This window comes from Ambystoma mexicanum, chromosome 4q (assembly GCF_040938575.1).
Source record: "Ambystoma mexicanum isolate Mex_15411 chromosome 4q, UKY_AmexF1_1, whole genome shotgun sequence".
NCBI lineage: Eukaryota > Metazoa > Chordata > Amphibia > Caudata > Ambystomatidae > Ambystoma > Ambystoma mexicanum.
This window is the reverse complement of record NC_090928.1, coordinates 81,810,855-81,825,209: the sequence shown is the minus strand read 5'-3', so window position 1 is coordinate 81,825,209 and position 14,355 is coordinate 81,810,855.

Below are 14,355 nucleotides of genomic sequence, written 5' to 3'. Positions count from 1 at the left end.
CAAACTGGCCAATCACAGGCTGCCACCTGCTGACCCACCTGAAGATCCTGTTGCTTTAGGGATGGAAGCAATGGCATGTTCCAAACGAAGAGAAGAGTCATCCACCCCTCCTCGGCCAAGACTAATCAACCAACATCACTTCTGGGGCTTCCTCCTTGATCTTTGCCAATGCTCCTGAAATGGAAAGAATGTGAGGAAATGTGTACAGAAGCACTTCCGGGAACTTTTGGGAAAGGGTATCTGGCCACAAAGCCTCAGGATTCGTAAACCTTGTGGGCATCCTTCAACGCTGCACAAGAGGTAGAGAGAAAGAGGACATGAAGGCCAAACTTGTGGTACATAACCCTGAACCCCAGATCCTGTGACACAGGGAATACCCTGCTCAGCCTGCTTGTCCCAACCTTGACTTTCCACTTAATGAAGCTAGCCCTCAGGGACTTGAGACGCTCCTCTGCCTATAGATGGAGAGGAAAAAAACCTGTCCCCTGGGGGGCTGTAACAATATTGCCTGCTCCCATGACTACGGACTTCCCTTACATCCAGTATGCAAATCCTTTAGAACCAGTAAGCCCCACGCTGGCTCTTTCTAATTAAAAGAAATTATCACATGTGTTTTGTCCCTCTTCCTGGGGAATGTCACAGAACATGAAATGAGGCACAAATGTAGTGACTTAGGTGCTATTTTCTATATTACTTAAAGGAAGTTATACTGAACTACACTCCCCCAGATTATGTAGGGCCTATGACACCCTTATTTCTATACATCTGATGATCTCACCTGTTAGAATTGCACTGATATGCCATAGTGCCCGCTCCCCCTCCTGTCATGTTGATTCTGATCTTGCGGGGTCCAGACTGTGGCAAAGACTTTTTCCTTTCCTCTTAGTTGGGGGTTATACCCATTTCCCCACATTTTCCCACATTTGGGGAGGTAAAGGAAAACTCAGTCTCACAGCGCTTCAGTCAGTCTTGCCAGACAATGGGCCTCATTTCGAGTTTGGAGGCAGCCATGCCCTTAATAAGGCTCAATGGGAATGAAGAGTATGCTAACAACGCCTTTTGTTAGCATGCTGGGCCGCTAGCGGGACTCGCTAAGGACGTCTGGTAATACCAGGCGTTCAGAGCGGGTCCCGCGAGCGGACCACGTAATAGGGCAGTAGGGCGTTAACGGCTCCGGCACCTTTACCAGCGCCGTTAGCCCCTTACCGCCCACCTCATAATGAGGCCCAATGAGTGAAAAATGTAATCCTTCTTTCAAAGACCATTCCCCCAAGCTCCTCCAGTTCTTGATTTTCTTCCCCTTGCCTTCTTAAGTCACCTACCACTTTTGATTGCTTCTGCAGCTAAGTGTCTCCTGAAATAAGAGGAATTTCTCGCAATGGTTCTTTGTGGTCCTTGCTGTCACCAAGGATGCTTTGACCTGGGTTGACAACCATTGGTGGAGTGTCCCACGTAGGATATGACTTTATGATTCTATGTTAGCGAACAAGCACCATACTACTCCCCTATGTTCATATTTGATGGTTTGGTATGGCGCTATTGATGTGAGTACTTCTTTTTGTTGTTTGCCTGTACTATATGGTCCTTTCAATTATTCACATAAGCACCTCCACTATGCCATTCCTTTGTGGGCATAAAATAATTATTTTCCTGCGGACGACCACCATTTGCTTTATGAACCATGTAAACTCATGTATATCGAAGGAACGGCCATTACCTTTATTCTGGATGATCAGACTCGCACAACTTTCTGTGGCACAAGTTATGACATACAATAACACATCTCATCACTTGCAATAAATAAAGTTGAATCCTCATTCACAAATGGCCTCTAATGCACGAATGCTAATGCCCTTTTCCGCCCCTTTACACATTTGCGTGAATAAGAGGGCATTTCTGCGAGTTTCAATGCTCATCTAAAATTCCCAAATGGGATGCACTTTGAAATGCACAAGAATCAAAGACATTCCCCTGTGCCTATTTGAAACAGGCACAAATAGTGAGAGGTTAATTTCTGAACCTTTTCTGCATAATCTTTGAGGGAAAATGGTAGCAGAGTCAATCGCTGCTCTCCCACTTGCATTTATATCCTTCAAACAAGGATAGAAACTTCATTTTTCTGCTTCACACATTTCACGATGACAAGCCTTTTAAGGGCATGTTACTGGGAAATGTGCTCCCAGTACGGACGTGGGTGCGGGGTGGGGGGAAAGGGGGAGCCGGCCTGACATACACATGTGCCAAGCACTAATGTATGCAAGGGGGCTGGTTCAGCACATTTACACTGCTGCACAACCTTGTGGAAATGCACAGATCACCTTTGAAAATAAGGTGATTTACACCTCTCCCAAATAGCACAGATAAAAATGCACATCTTCTGCACATTTCTTATTTATGAACATTTCTGAAAACCTGACCCATATAGTCTAGTCCAGCAGTAAGATGGCAGTATTCGCAGTGGAGAACAGCAACACATGCTCAGCTGGACTCCTGAATATTCATCCATGAGGAGCTATTAGTATGTATCCCCCTTTAATGGTCTGAAGAAATCAGCTGCTAGATTCTGCCTCACAGCATCCAGTAGCTCCAACATCACCAACTGTTCCCGCCTTTATGGTCAGCTGGTCCCCTGGCAAGTGTGATGTACGCGAGCCGCTCTTTCTACCACTCTGCCCAATGATAGGACCACAGGATCACTCCTGGCTGTTTCCTTGCTTTCATAAGACTCTGATGACCCTCACGTGTCATGTCCACTATTAGCCGTTCTATGTTCCTGGTAACAGCGATGTGAGATCCTCAAAAAAGGATATCCTCTGATGACACTGAACGTTCTTCCTGTACCGGTTTGAATGCCTGCAAGGCTGCTCTTTGATTGTCCTTCTGTAGGTACCTGGATATCATTAAATATCCCCGTTGATGAGCCACTAACAAGTCAATTTCTTTACAGTGGTTCGGATCTGCTTTTGCGTGTTCAGCAACCGGCAACAATGACGCAGGCCCCTAGAACAATGCCTGCGTGAGTTAATGTTCTTCAGCTATTGACTCATGGGGCTCACTGGTGTCATCCAAGTGTCTTCACATGCACTCCTCTATACTGATTTCCTTTCTGGCCTTGTGAATAATGTTCAAATCATATTTTTGCATCCAGAATCTTCATCTTTCAATTCGGATTCCCACAGATCCTCAACAGAGCCTAGTGATCCAGTACTACAATGAATGGTTTGCCAAATATGAGGATATGATAATGCACACAAGCCTTTGCTACTCCTATGTTGTCCTTCTCTGGCTGACAGTATGCTCTCCCTACATCTATTAAGCTTTGGCTATTGTAGGCCGCCAAATGCCTCAATTAGTCTCTCCCCAGCTTGAGTTGTGACGGCGTGGCCTCCAGGCCAATTGACCTGTGAGATGTGGGACATCGGGGAAGACTATGAGACTGTGGGAACCAGGGGAAGCCAGCCACTGTGCAATGGGATCCGTGGAAGTGATACATGGGGATTCCGTGGACACTAACCACCCTCCCGCAGTCCTCATCAGCAAGGAAGTAGTGACCCTCCAAGCCCCCTTACGGACGGTCCCTCTACAGGGTGTAATCATGGCATGTATTATAGGGGTGAATTCATAGGTACCCCCTTTCCAGGATCCCATCTGCCGAGTAAATCAGACTCAGTCAGCTGAGGGCCACTGCGCTTTTCCCAGGGAGGCACAAACTGTTTGGCATACGATGACAAAATCACAGCGGCTTACACATCACTCCATGATATTCGCAGGAGCACATAAGGGTTCATCAAACATAAACCCTTGGTTCCCATTTCCAAAAATAATTGGGTGATGAAGGAGGGCCAGAGCGAGGAAATTCTCGCGCACCTATCTGCCCATTCCCAGGTGATAGAAGCACTGTGCAGAGAGCTTGTAATAATGAAACCCCACCTATCACTATCACCAATGCTGTCTTAGCAAGCCTGACGCCTGACTAATCCCTCACATGATTGGGCGCCTTGGTAGGTGAGGAGGAGTAACTAACAGAGCGAGAGAAACAGACCTAGAGGGAGTTAGGATGTTGATCCCGAGAGGTGGTGCAGAAGCAACGAGAGCAAAGGAGAGAGCTAGAAGCCACGCCTCCCACAGCTCTGTGTGTCAGTCTCCAACGGAAGTCAGGCAACAAGGAGAAGGTGCTGCAGGGACCCTGTATGAGGTTATAGTCCAGTGTCAGGCAAGGTCAGACACTTCAGACAAAAGGCAACTGGTTGCTAGCAGGGGTGTGCCGAATAGCATATTTAGTATTCGGCCTATTCGCTGATTTATTTAATAAATCATGCTCCGAACATGAAAAATACACCTTTTTTGTAATAAAACAAAGCACTATTTTAAATATGTATTCCCATGTTTCGTTTGTTTCTATTCATTTTAATTAGCATCCCATCCTTATTTAGAGCACAAAAAACAGAAAAGCACAGACTAACAAAAAATACAAGGCCCATATGTATGGCAGGATGTTGCAAATGCAAAAGCAGTGCTACTTTTATTTGTATTTTATTTATGTATGTTTTTATTGTGTGATATAGTTTCAGTCAAACTGATGATACAATTTGCACACACTGCAATTGCTTGTGAGTTGCAAGGTAGCAAAGGTGGAAAAAATGAGTTTCAAATCTTCCTTGCAGATCACATAAAATGTGCAAATAGTTTCTGTTCACTCATGCTGGATACAAGTAAAGGGTATATGTGAGGTGCGTGTGCTTCATCTCACTAAAATTTTTAAAGAGAGGACTCTCTCCCCCGTAAGCCAATCATGGGAGAGATCTCTCCCTGAGAGGCCGATAGGATAGGATATGGGGTAATCACACCAGTAAAGCGGTGTATGTGACTGAATCTGTCGAAATCCTACAAGTTCAAAGAAGGCCCTTGCCTTTTGGGTAGTCACTCAAATCCACCAAATCTGAAACCACACCCACTTACAACGCCTCTGTCCAGCCACACTAGAGGAGGCTCTATGGCCTCTTCTCTATCCCACAATACCAGCAGATAGAGTCCTCTTTATCTCTACGCACACAGAAATGTCCTCTCAAACGTTTCCTGTAGGGGCAGACCACCATACACTGTTACTAGACAGGTTTCCCAATAAGCACATTCTCCTAAGTGGCCAATCTGGATTGGGAAATGTCCACATCTTGTACTACCTGACATGTTACTGACTCATTCCCAGCCCCTACTTACATTGAAGAGGCAGTGTACCTGTTGGGAAGTGTTCTGATTTCCAAGCAGCCTCCTACCAATTTCACCACAAGGGGAGAGTCCCTTGACTATTTACAATACAAGCCTCACACCTACCTCTGTATTCTCCCTCGAGCAGAGATTTCCCAACTTGAACGTCTGCTGAGAGGTCTCTTTCTCGGGGCATGACATTCTGCTTGACATTGGTCTCTTGCACCTTGAAGCGTTTCTTGTGCTATATGGGATTAACAATAAAGATCTCAGACAAAATAACCAGACATACTCAAAGAATATGACAAAGTATTACTTTATTCTCAATTTAATGAAGCAGCGCAAACTGGCAGACGCCGGACTGGTGGTTACACACTCACACACAAACTTGATTACACAGAGGTCTTATGTCCCAAAATGCATCACTTATGACATCATTCTACGTGGCAAACTGTGAATCCTATCGATGGGAGGGATTGGTTAGGGGAACATATCTACTTATAGAATACATATAGGTAAGTACTTCATTGGTTGTCTCTTATCTGTAAGGGCCTTCTTGAACTACCTCTAAATACGTATAATACTCATTATAGTGGGATTATAGGGACGCAATGGCAGCAGACTGGCCTAAGCAACAATGTATAGCAGGTTGCCTCATAGACCCACTGATTGGTCGGCATTCCCACCCAACCTTCGACTTTTGGCTCAGCTAGCAGCACGTAAGCAAAGCGAAACCCAGGAGCTTGAGTCACATCAGATTACTCCCCACTTTCCCAATTAGTCCATCATCTCTCATCAGTCTGACCATGAGCCAAAGTTTACCATCTGTAGTTGACCTTTTATCTCACTCTCAGTTCTGGGACATTCAAGGGAGAGTAACCACATCACTTTCTTCATCCACAGCTTAATGAATAGCCCTTGTTTTTTTTCGACTTCTGAATCACATGTGAAGAGACAGCAAATTTGACAATTTCGACCTCTTATTTACTGCTATTTGATTCAATTATGTTGGGTGTCATTGCTCCTCGTGGCCTCTAGAGACTTGCCCACTCCATCTTGTAGGAGCCGTATCCATTGTTGATTGTCCAATACTTGGCTCTTGTAAATGTTTTCTTCTTTTTTAATCTCAGAGAAATATGTCTCACGTCCATGGCTTATCCGTCTGCCTCCCTTTGTGCTTTGCAATTATTCCTCAAATAGCATCCTTGATCCCAGGTCAACATAGTCTCCTCTTTCTTTTGCACACAAAGCTAATTCTCCAACGTCTCCTTACTCTGCACCTCCGGTCTGCTTCTGAAGTAGTTGGATTGAATCTTTACACAAGCCGACGTCCATTTTCCTATCATGGCCATCCTTGCCATTTATATTTTCCTCTATAGCAAGCTTCTATATGTCTCGTCTATCTTGCGTTGCAGTGTGTTTACACTTATTGGTCAGCATTAGTTACTTTATCTTCTTTTGCATATGATTACTTTATCATTTTGTACATGATTCTCTTGTGTCTTCAGTTACAACGTCACTCTTAAGTATTTTCATATTGTTTCAGTATGTCTTCGTACATCTTCTTCATGACATCACTCTGCCCTCGTCAGATTTCACTCAGCACTACATGATGTCCAATGGTGCATGCTGACATTCTTCCACATGATATCCTTCCACTCTCTCAGTATGAGGATACATTCAATATGGTTGTCTGAGTGCATATCGTCTTTCATACAGTCGATGCGGTATAGACATAACACATGGAGTCCCATATAGGACTCTTCCCCTACTGTTCCATTATGACAGCGGTGAGGGGGACAGAAGTTAGGGAAAGTGCATCCACCTGCTCCTGTACAACATACAACTGACTATCCCAGCCCTACTTTTACCCACTACCTAATGTGATTTCTTTAGGTTTCTCTTCAGGCATTTGCCGTACGTATGAACAAACCAGGCTCACCTCTTGCTCATCCTCGCCACTGCCTTGCTCCACTACAATAACATATGCACCCTATTCTTATGTTTAATCAGGAATTCTTTCAGACAATGGGCCTCATTACGAGGTTGGAGGTAGCCATGCCATTTATACCGACATGGCTACTCCCAAACTCGGGTCTGGCTCCGGGTCCTGCGGAAGGGGAATTACCGGGCCATTCCAACCTCATCGGGCCCGGTAATTCCTCTTGCGTGGGACCCGGAGCCGGTACATCCCCATTCCCATTTGAGAACCTATAGGACTCATTGGGAATGGGGAGGATGGTAGCAGCGGTAGCGTTCATAACAGTACTGTTGCTACCATCCTGTTCTGCTCGTGGGTGTCGCTCTGCACGCCTGGTCTGAAGAGGCATGCAGAGTGGCATCCGGAAGCAGAACTCGTAGTGTGGTGGCATGATAACAATGGTGCCGGTAGCACTACCGGCGCCATTGTTGCCTTACTGCCACAATCATAATGAGGCCCAATGTATCATTTAATTTACTTTTGCGATCTGCACTCCATATTTGCCTCTATGAGTTGCTGCATTGGATTAAAATGAGAAGACAAAGTATTTGGCAGATAACTAGAAATTATTCGGCCGGAGCCAGACTGCTTTTTTTCATATGGAATGTGGCTCAATACTTAATCGAAGCTGAAGTTGATACCCCCTTAGTTATTAGTCTGCTGGGTACTATAATCCAAATCATGCAGAATCCTGTGACTGACAGACGCAACACTGAGTTGTTGGCCAGCTGGGGCCAATACGACAAACAGCGACAGGAGCCAGTGACCCAGAGAGAGAGAGCTGCAGCCTGTTATGGTTTCAAAACCAAGAAAGTAACCCTTTGCTGGTGGGTTCAAATAACCTCAGCAAAACAAGCACCCCGGCAGGGAGGGAGACATTTCTGCTCGTAAGGTATGCTGCAAGTCTAATGATAGCGATAAGTACTTCATGATAGGCATATGGTGCAGTGACCTTTAGGAACCTGAGACAGCAACCATAGGTTACAGGGTGATAGCATCTGACCAACGAAGCAACCTGAAAGAGATCAAAGATGGAAGCTGAATGTTCCCTTTAGGGCTGTACAAGATTAAGGAGTTTTACATTTGGACACTATCAACGCATGGAAGATTGGGGAATTTGAGACTTGGACACTAGGTACTGTTCAAAGATTAGGGAATTTAGGACTTGGACCCAAGGTCCTGTTGAAGGACTAGGATTTCTGGGTTTTGAACAGTAGGTCCTGCTGAGAACAAAACACGTTTCACATATTTTGTTATTCCTCCAGCATGCCAGTAAGGCCATCCTTTTTAGTGACTCCTTCTCCGACCCATAAGGGTGTTCCATCAAGTCCTCCTCTGGTGTTCCATCAAGTCCTCCTCGTTAAGCAAGAAAAGTTTAAAACCTAAATCTGCTTTTCGGGTGTCTTGTTAATCCTACACTGTCACAGCCGGCATCAACTGTGATCTCTGTACATGAAGAAGGATTACATTCTGATGTGTCATGCAATGTCCATGTTCACCCCTGAAACACCAGGACACATTCCTATGAGCACACACATGGTCCAGCTCATTGCAAAATCCTTGATATGTCCTCTGCAGTAACTGACCATCCCTAAACAATGGCAGATGTCATTAACATCAGAAGAGACAGGCGTCCAATGGCTTCGCCTGTTCTGTTCTTGATTGTCGTGCAGAGTATGGAACCTCCGTCCCCAAGCACCACAGAGGAAGAGTAAAAGCACTCCCTCTGCGGTTATTGGGGCCACAGGTGGGTTTCCCTCGCCGGTCTGATACCACGAAACTGCTGACCCCAGACAGCTGTAGAAAAAGGTCTGATTAGTTACCAAGCGAGCACAATAAAACACACTGATGAAAACAGAAGGCAGAGTCTTACCTATGTGGAGAGTTGGTATGCCGTATACCTATGCTGGGGTACTTCGTGGAGAGGGGGGGTGATCAAGTGAGCTGGCCTCCCAGTAGTATCAAGACCAATGTCGTGCGAGGGTCCACCCAACCAACCTGCAGAGATATATGCGCAAGCTGGAATGGCGAGAAGCCAGATCCGAGACACAAAATCCGTAAGGGGCAATCCAAAGGCAATTCCGAATAACGTTCCAAAGCAAACAAGTAGTCAGGAGGGGCAGAAGAGCAGAGCAAGGTCCAGAGTCGAAATCCGTGTCAAAAGCCGTGAATCCAAGAAGCAGAATAGCTGAACAGAGTCCTCCGGCGCGAACAGCTGTGAAGCGATGTTTCGCGGGAGTCCAGCGTTTAAATCCTGTGTGTCCCTGTGTCAGCTGATCCGCGAGCGGGACCGGTGAGCGTGTCACGTGACCCGGGACCAGGAAGTGCACGCTGGAACTGTATTGACGAATGCCGAGGCGTTTGTCTGTAGTTGCTGTCCCGTAAGCGCCATGGAAGCCGCCAGTGGAGGTATGGAAAGCTCCTATTGTACCTGGTTGTTTGGTGCTTCCGACCCCAGAGATGAGCCTGCTCACGTGACACCCCCCGGACATGAGAGCGTGTGTGAGAGCTGTGTGAGGATGAGGGGTGTATGACTGGCGTACTTGAACGGAGCCGTGAGTGCGTGACATCGCCTTTGTCTGGATGAGGCTGCATTCCCCGGCCTGCAGGCAGTGTCCAAAGAATGTATGCTCTCCGTTTCGCTTGACTTACATTTGGCTTTATTAAAATTTGTGTCCATCTGCTTCAATCGATTTGGACACTTCATTTAAAGCACTGTCATACTGTTCTATGGTGTAACCGGAAATAATGATGTTGTCATAGTAATGAAAACAATTGAGTATTTGCCTGATCCCTTTCCTCATGGTTTCTTAGAATATTGTTGCAGCAAAAGAAGTCCAAGAGCAGCAACATATCAGACATGTTCAGATTCTCAATACCTTCAAAGATTCCTGAAGCTTCAGTTTTCTTCTGTATCAAGCAATTGGTAGATCCAGTAGACCTGCTCCTTGGGATGGTGAAGAAAAGAGGTGTTGACATCACAATTCCAAAAAAGATCCCCATGGGTCAAACATGTTTGGAGGGCGTTAGGAAAGTTGACCTGGGCCCATTCCAGATTTCAGGAATGTGTTTATTTAAAAAAGGCATCAAAACCAGTTGAGGACGGGTGATAGATGTTGCAAATGGACAGCTTTTTTATTTTAAACCCAGGGTGTGTAGTGTGCTCTGCAACAAAGCGGTTATCTGGATCCGTTTTTACTGGTTTCTAAATGTTGCCAGAAGCTGGAAGAGGGAGTGCTGGCTGGAAACTCGTGTAAAGGCAGGTGGAATTAAAGGCAGGTGGAATATTAGGAACTGCTCTATCTCCCTCAGAGAGCAGATTTGCCAGGAAATGTCACCCAAGGACCAATGTTTGCAGATTAAGATGTAAAACAGAAGAAGCTCAAGGCACTGGAGGGGCAAGTACCGAACCAGGATGTTTTAAAAGACTAATGTGTATTTTACGACCATACTTTGGTTTTCTTATAAGAGTTTCAAAGTGTATTTTTGATATTGTGAAGTCAGGGAGGCATCCCAGATAAAGCTTGCTTCAAAGAAAGGAATATTATATGATCAATTAGAATAGGAGTTACTGGTCGTGAACTAAATGCCTACTTTATGATTTTTATAATTGAAGCTCCTTCCCTCCCCTGAACTCTTACCTGTAATCCCCTGGGTGTGTCTCTTATGTACAGCTCTCTTTTGCCTCCCAGCTAGATTAGTGCTTTAAAAAGCCCATACATACATAGATGGCTGACAAAGTTAAAGATTGAACCATAGGATGCATGCATATTCATAAAATACTAAGATATTATAATTGGAGTGTATCACCTCGGTAGATGGTAAATAGGTACAATAATTGTAAAAAAAAATATACACATATTAATGCATTATTATTTTCTCACATTCAGGATTAAGTAGTAAATACGTTTATTCGGAAGATAATAATTCCATTAAACTTTACATTTCGAACCACATTTCCAATTCAACATGCAATCAATGGGTGGACACAGAATTTAAAAGCGGCAGCCATAAGAACATTATTAGCACAAAAAGTTATAGGGCCTCATTACACGGAAGGCGGTATGGGTTTACCGGTACCGGTAAGGGCACCGGTACCGGTAAACCCTTACCGCCTTACTACGAGGTCCCTTTGCGGGTCCTCCCTTAACGCCTGGTTTTTACAGGCGTTAAGTACGGGACCCGCAAAGGGACCTTGGTGCTAATTACGGTACCACAATTTGCGGTACGGTAATTAGCACCTTCACCATTAACATGGAGCCCTATGGGGCTGACTGGCAATGGTGAAGGGGCAATGGTGGATGGCGGAATTAGCGCCATCACACACCTTGGAACATGGCGCTGATTCCGCCATCCACCAAGGCGGACCCGGTAAGGTACCGGCGGCAGCCATGGCGCTAATAGCGCCATGGCTTACCGCCTTCCGTGTAATGAGGCCCATAGACTCCTAATTATAGGAAACGCGTAATGTCATAAAAGCAGTATAAAACGAATCATTCATTTAATAGGCTATCTAGCATTGTTAAAGAAGTTTTTAAATCCCAGTAAAGACCAGGCTACAAAAGGTATTTCTGCCTTTAGGAGAAACAGAAGGGCTGGTTTGCATTGCCTACATTTCATAGTTTTAAGAATTGTGATTAAGACGTGCTGACGCGGCTTCGTGTAGGCTGGACAAAAAAATGATACATGGAGAAGATCTTCTTTACCACCATTACATAGCCAACAGTTTGACTTTGTTATCAAATCGCCCCTCCACTTCACAGTAACTCCTGACAGTCAACCTAGCTCTTGTTATTACAGAGCACTCCAGGGGTGTTGCTAGGTCTGCAAAAGAGCCGGGGCTACACTAATGTCGGGACTTTCGTGACTCAGGATAGCTCGCCTTTTGGTTGTACCCACAGAGCTTATATCCGGGGCTACAAACCCCTGTAGCCCCTCAGCAAATTCGGGATACTTCATATTCCAGTTGGTTGTCGACCAGCAGAGGAGGAGGTCTGCAGGATTTCCGGGAGCATGGAATGTAGGGTTTTAATAAGGATGTGTGAAAAACTTGATGAATTTTCTTCCAGGAGTCTGGTAGTTTGATCCGGTATGAGACGGGATTTATAATTTCCTTGATGGGAAATGGACCATAGTACCGGGGGGCCAATTTGTTTGGCCTTAAATGTCGGGGTAGTAATTTTGAGGACAACCAGACTTGGTCACCAACTGCATAAGAAGGGCCTGGTCTTCTTTTGGAATCTGCATACCTCTTGGTCTGTGTTCTGGCCTTCCCTAAGTGTTCCTTGGCCTCCTGGTGTACGTTGATGAGGGTTTCGATCCAGGAGTCGACAGTAGATACCGGTGTATAATGAGGGAGAACAGAGGGTAAAACCGATGGATGGAACCCTTGACTACAATAAAAGTGACTGGTCTTAAGTGCTGAATGATCTCAATTGTTGTAAGTGAATTCAGCCACGGGTATCAGAAGCGACCAGTCATCCTCAACCTTGGTGGCGAAACATCAAAGATGCGGTTCCAGGGTCTGATTGGCACGTTCTGTGGCCCTGTTGGTTTGGGGATGATACCCTGAAGAGAGGGCGCGTTGAATTCCCAAAATGCGACAGAGATGTTTCCAGAATTGTGAGACGTATTGAGGTGCTCGATCTGATATGATCTTGGAAGGGAGTCCATGCAGACGGAATATGTGTCCAGAAAGATTCCTGCTAGTTCGGAGGAGGATGGTAGTTTACGCAGGGGTGTAAAATGAGCCATATGAGTGAACAGGTCAATGGTAACCATGATGGTAGTGTACCCTCGGGAAGGTGGTAGTTCCACAATGAAGTCTGTAGCGATGAATTCCCATGGCCTTGTTGGCAGTGTAGGTTGTAGTAGAAGACCCGCCGGTCTCTTGTTATCATGTTTATTTTGACTATAGATAGCACAAGCTTGGACTTACCACTGTACGTCAATCTTCATCCTGGGCCACCAGAACTGTCTTTGTACGAGGCGGAGGGTATTGGTGATGCCACGATGCCCAGAGTGAAGGGTATCATGACAGAGGTTTATTATTCTCTGTTATAATTTCTGTGTAGGAATGACCAGTGCATTGTCCTTGAATAAATATCCTTCCTTAACTCTTAGATTCCATTGATTCTTCCTTCAAATATCCTTCCACATATCAGAGGATTGGGTTTGCGCTCGGATTTCTTCCAGGAGATTTACTCCTTGAGCTACAAAGATCGTGGGGGGAAACATCTTAGGATAGGCCTTATCTTCCGTGGTTACATAGTCTGGACGTCGAGACAAGGCGTCAGCAATCAGGTTTTGTGATCCGGGCACATGAGTGATGTGGAACTGGTACTGGGCAAAGAAGTATGCCCAACGCTCCTGACGACTGTTCCTACACTCCAATGACTGTAGAATTTGCAGATTCCGATGTTCCGTACGGACCTGGACTGGATGTCTAGCTCCCAGAAGTAGATGTCGCCACTCAGTGAAGGCTTGGCGGATGGCTAACAGTTCCTTTTCCAGGACGGAGTAGTGTGTTTCACTAGGAGTCAGGGTTTGTGAAAGGTAAGCAATGGGGTGTTCCAGCTTATCTTCCAATTCCTGCTTTAACACTGCTCCTATGGTGTAGTTAGAGGCATCCGTTTCCACAAGAAATGGTCGATTTATGTCGGGTTGGGCTAAGATAGGAGCTTGTGTAAACTCAGCCTTCAAACGTTGGAATGCCATATCTTGCGGTGTAGACCGGATGAAAGGGGTGTCCTTCTTCAAGAGAGCAATGATCGGTTGGACAATCTCGGAAAAGGTGGATATGAACTTCCGGTAGAAATTAGCAAGCCCCAGGAAGGATTGAACTTGTTTCACGGACGTGGGAGCAGGCCATGCCAGAATGGCCTTTACCTTTGAAGAGTCCATACCAATTCCTTCTGGACTAAGGATAAATCCTAGGTAGTGAACAGAGGTAATGTGAAACAAGCATTTTTCGGCTTGGCTAAGAGTTTGTTTTCACAGAGTCGTTGTAATACTGCTTTTATGTGTTCTTCATGCTTTAGAGGGCCCTTGGAAAAGATAAAGATGTCGTCCAAATATACAATGACAAAGAGGAATAACATGTCAGAGAACACCCTATCCATAAAACGTTGGAAGACTGCGGGGCATTAGCTAGTCCAAAGGGCATGACT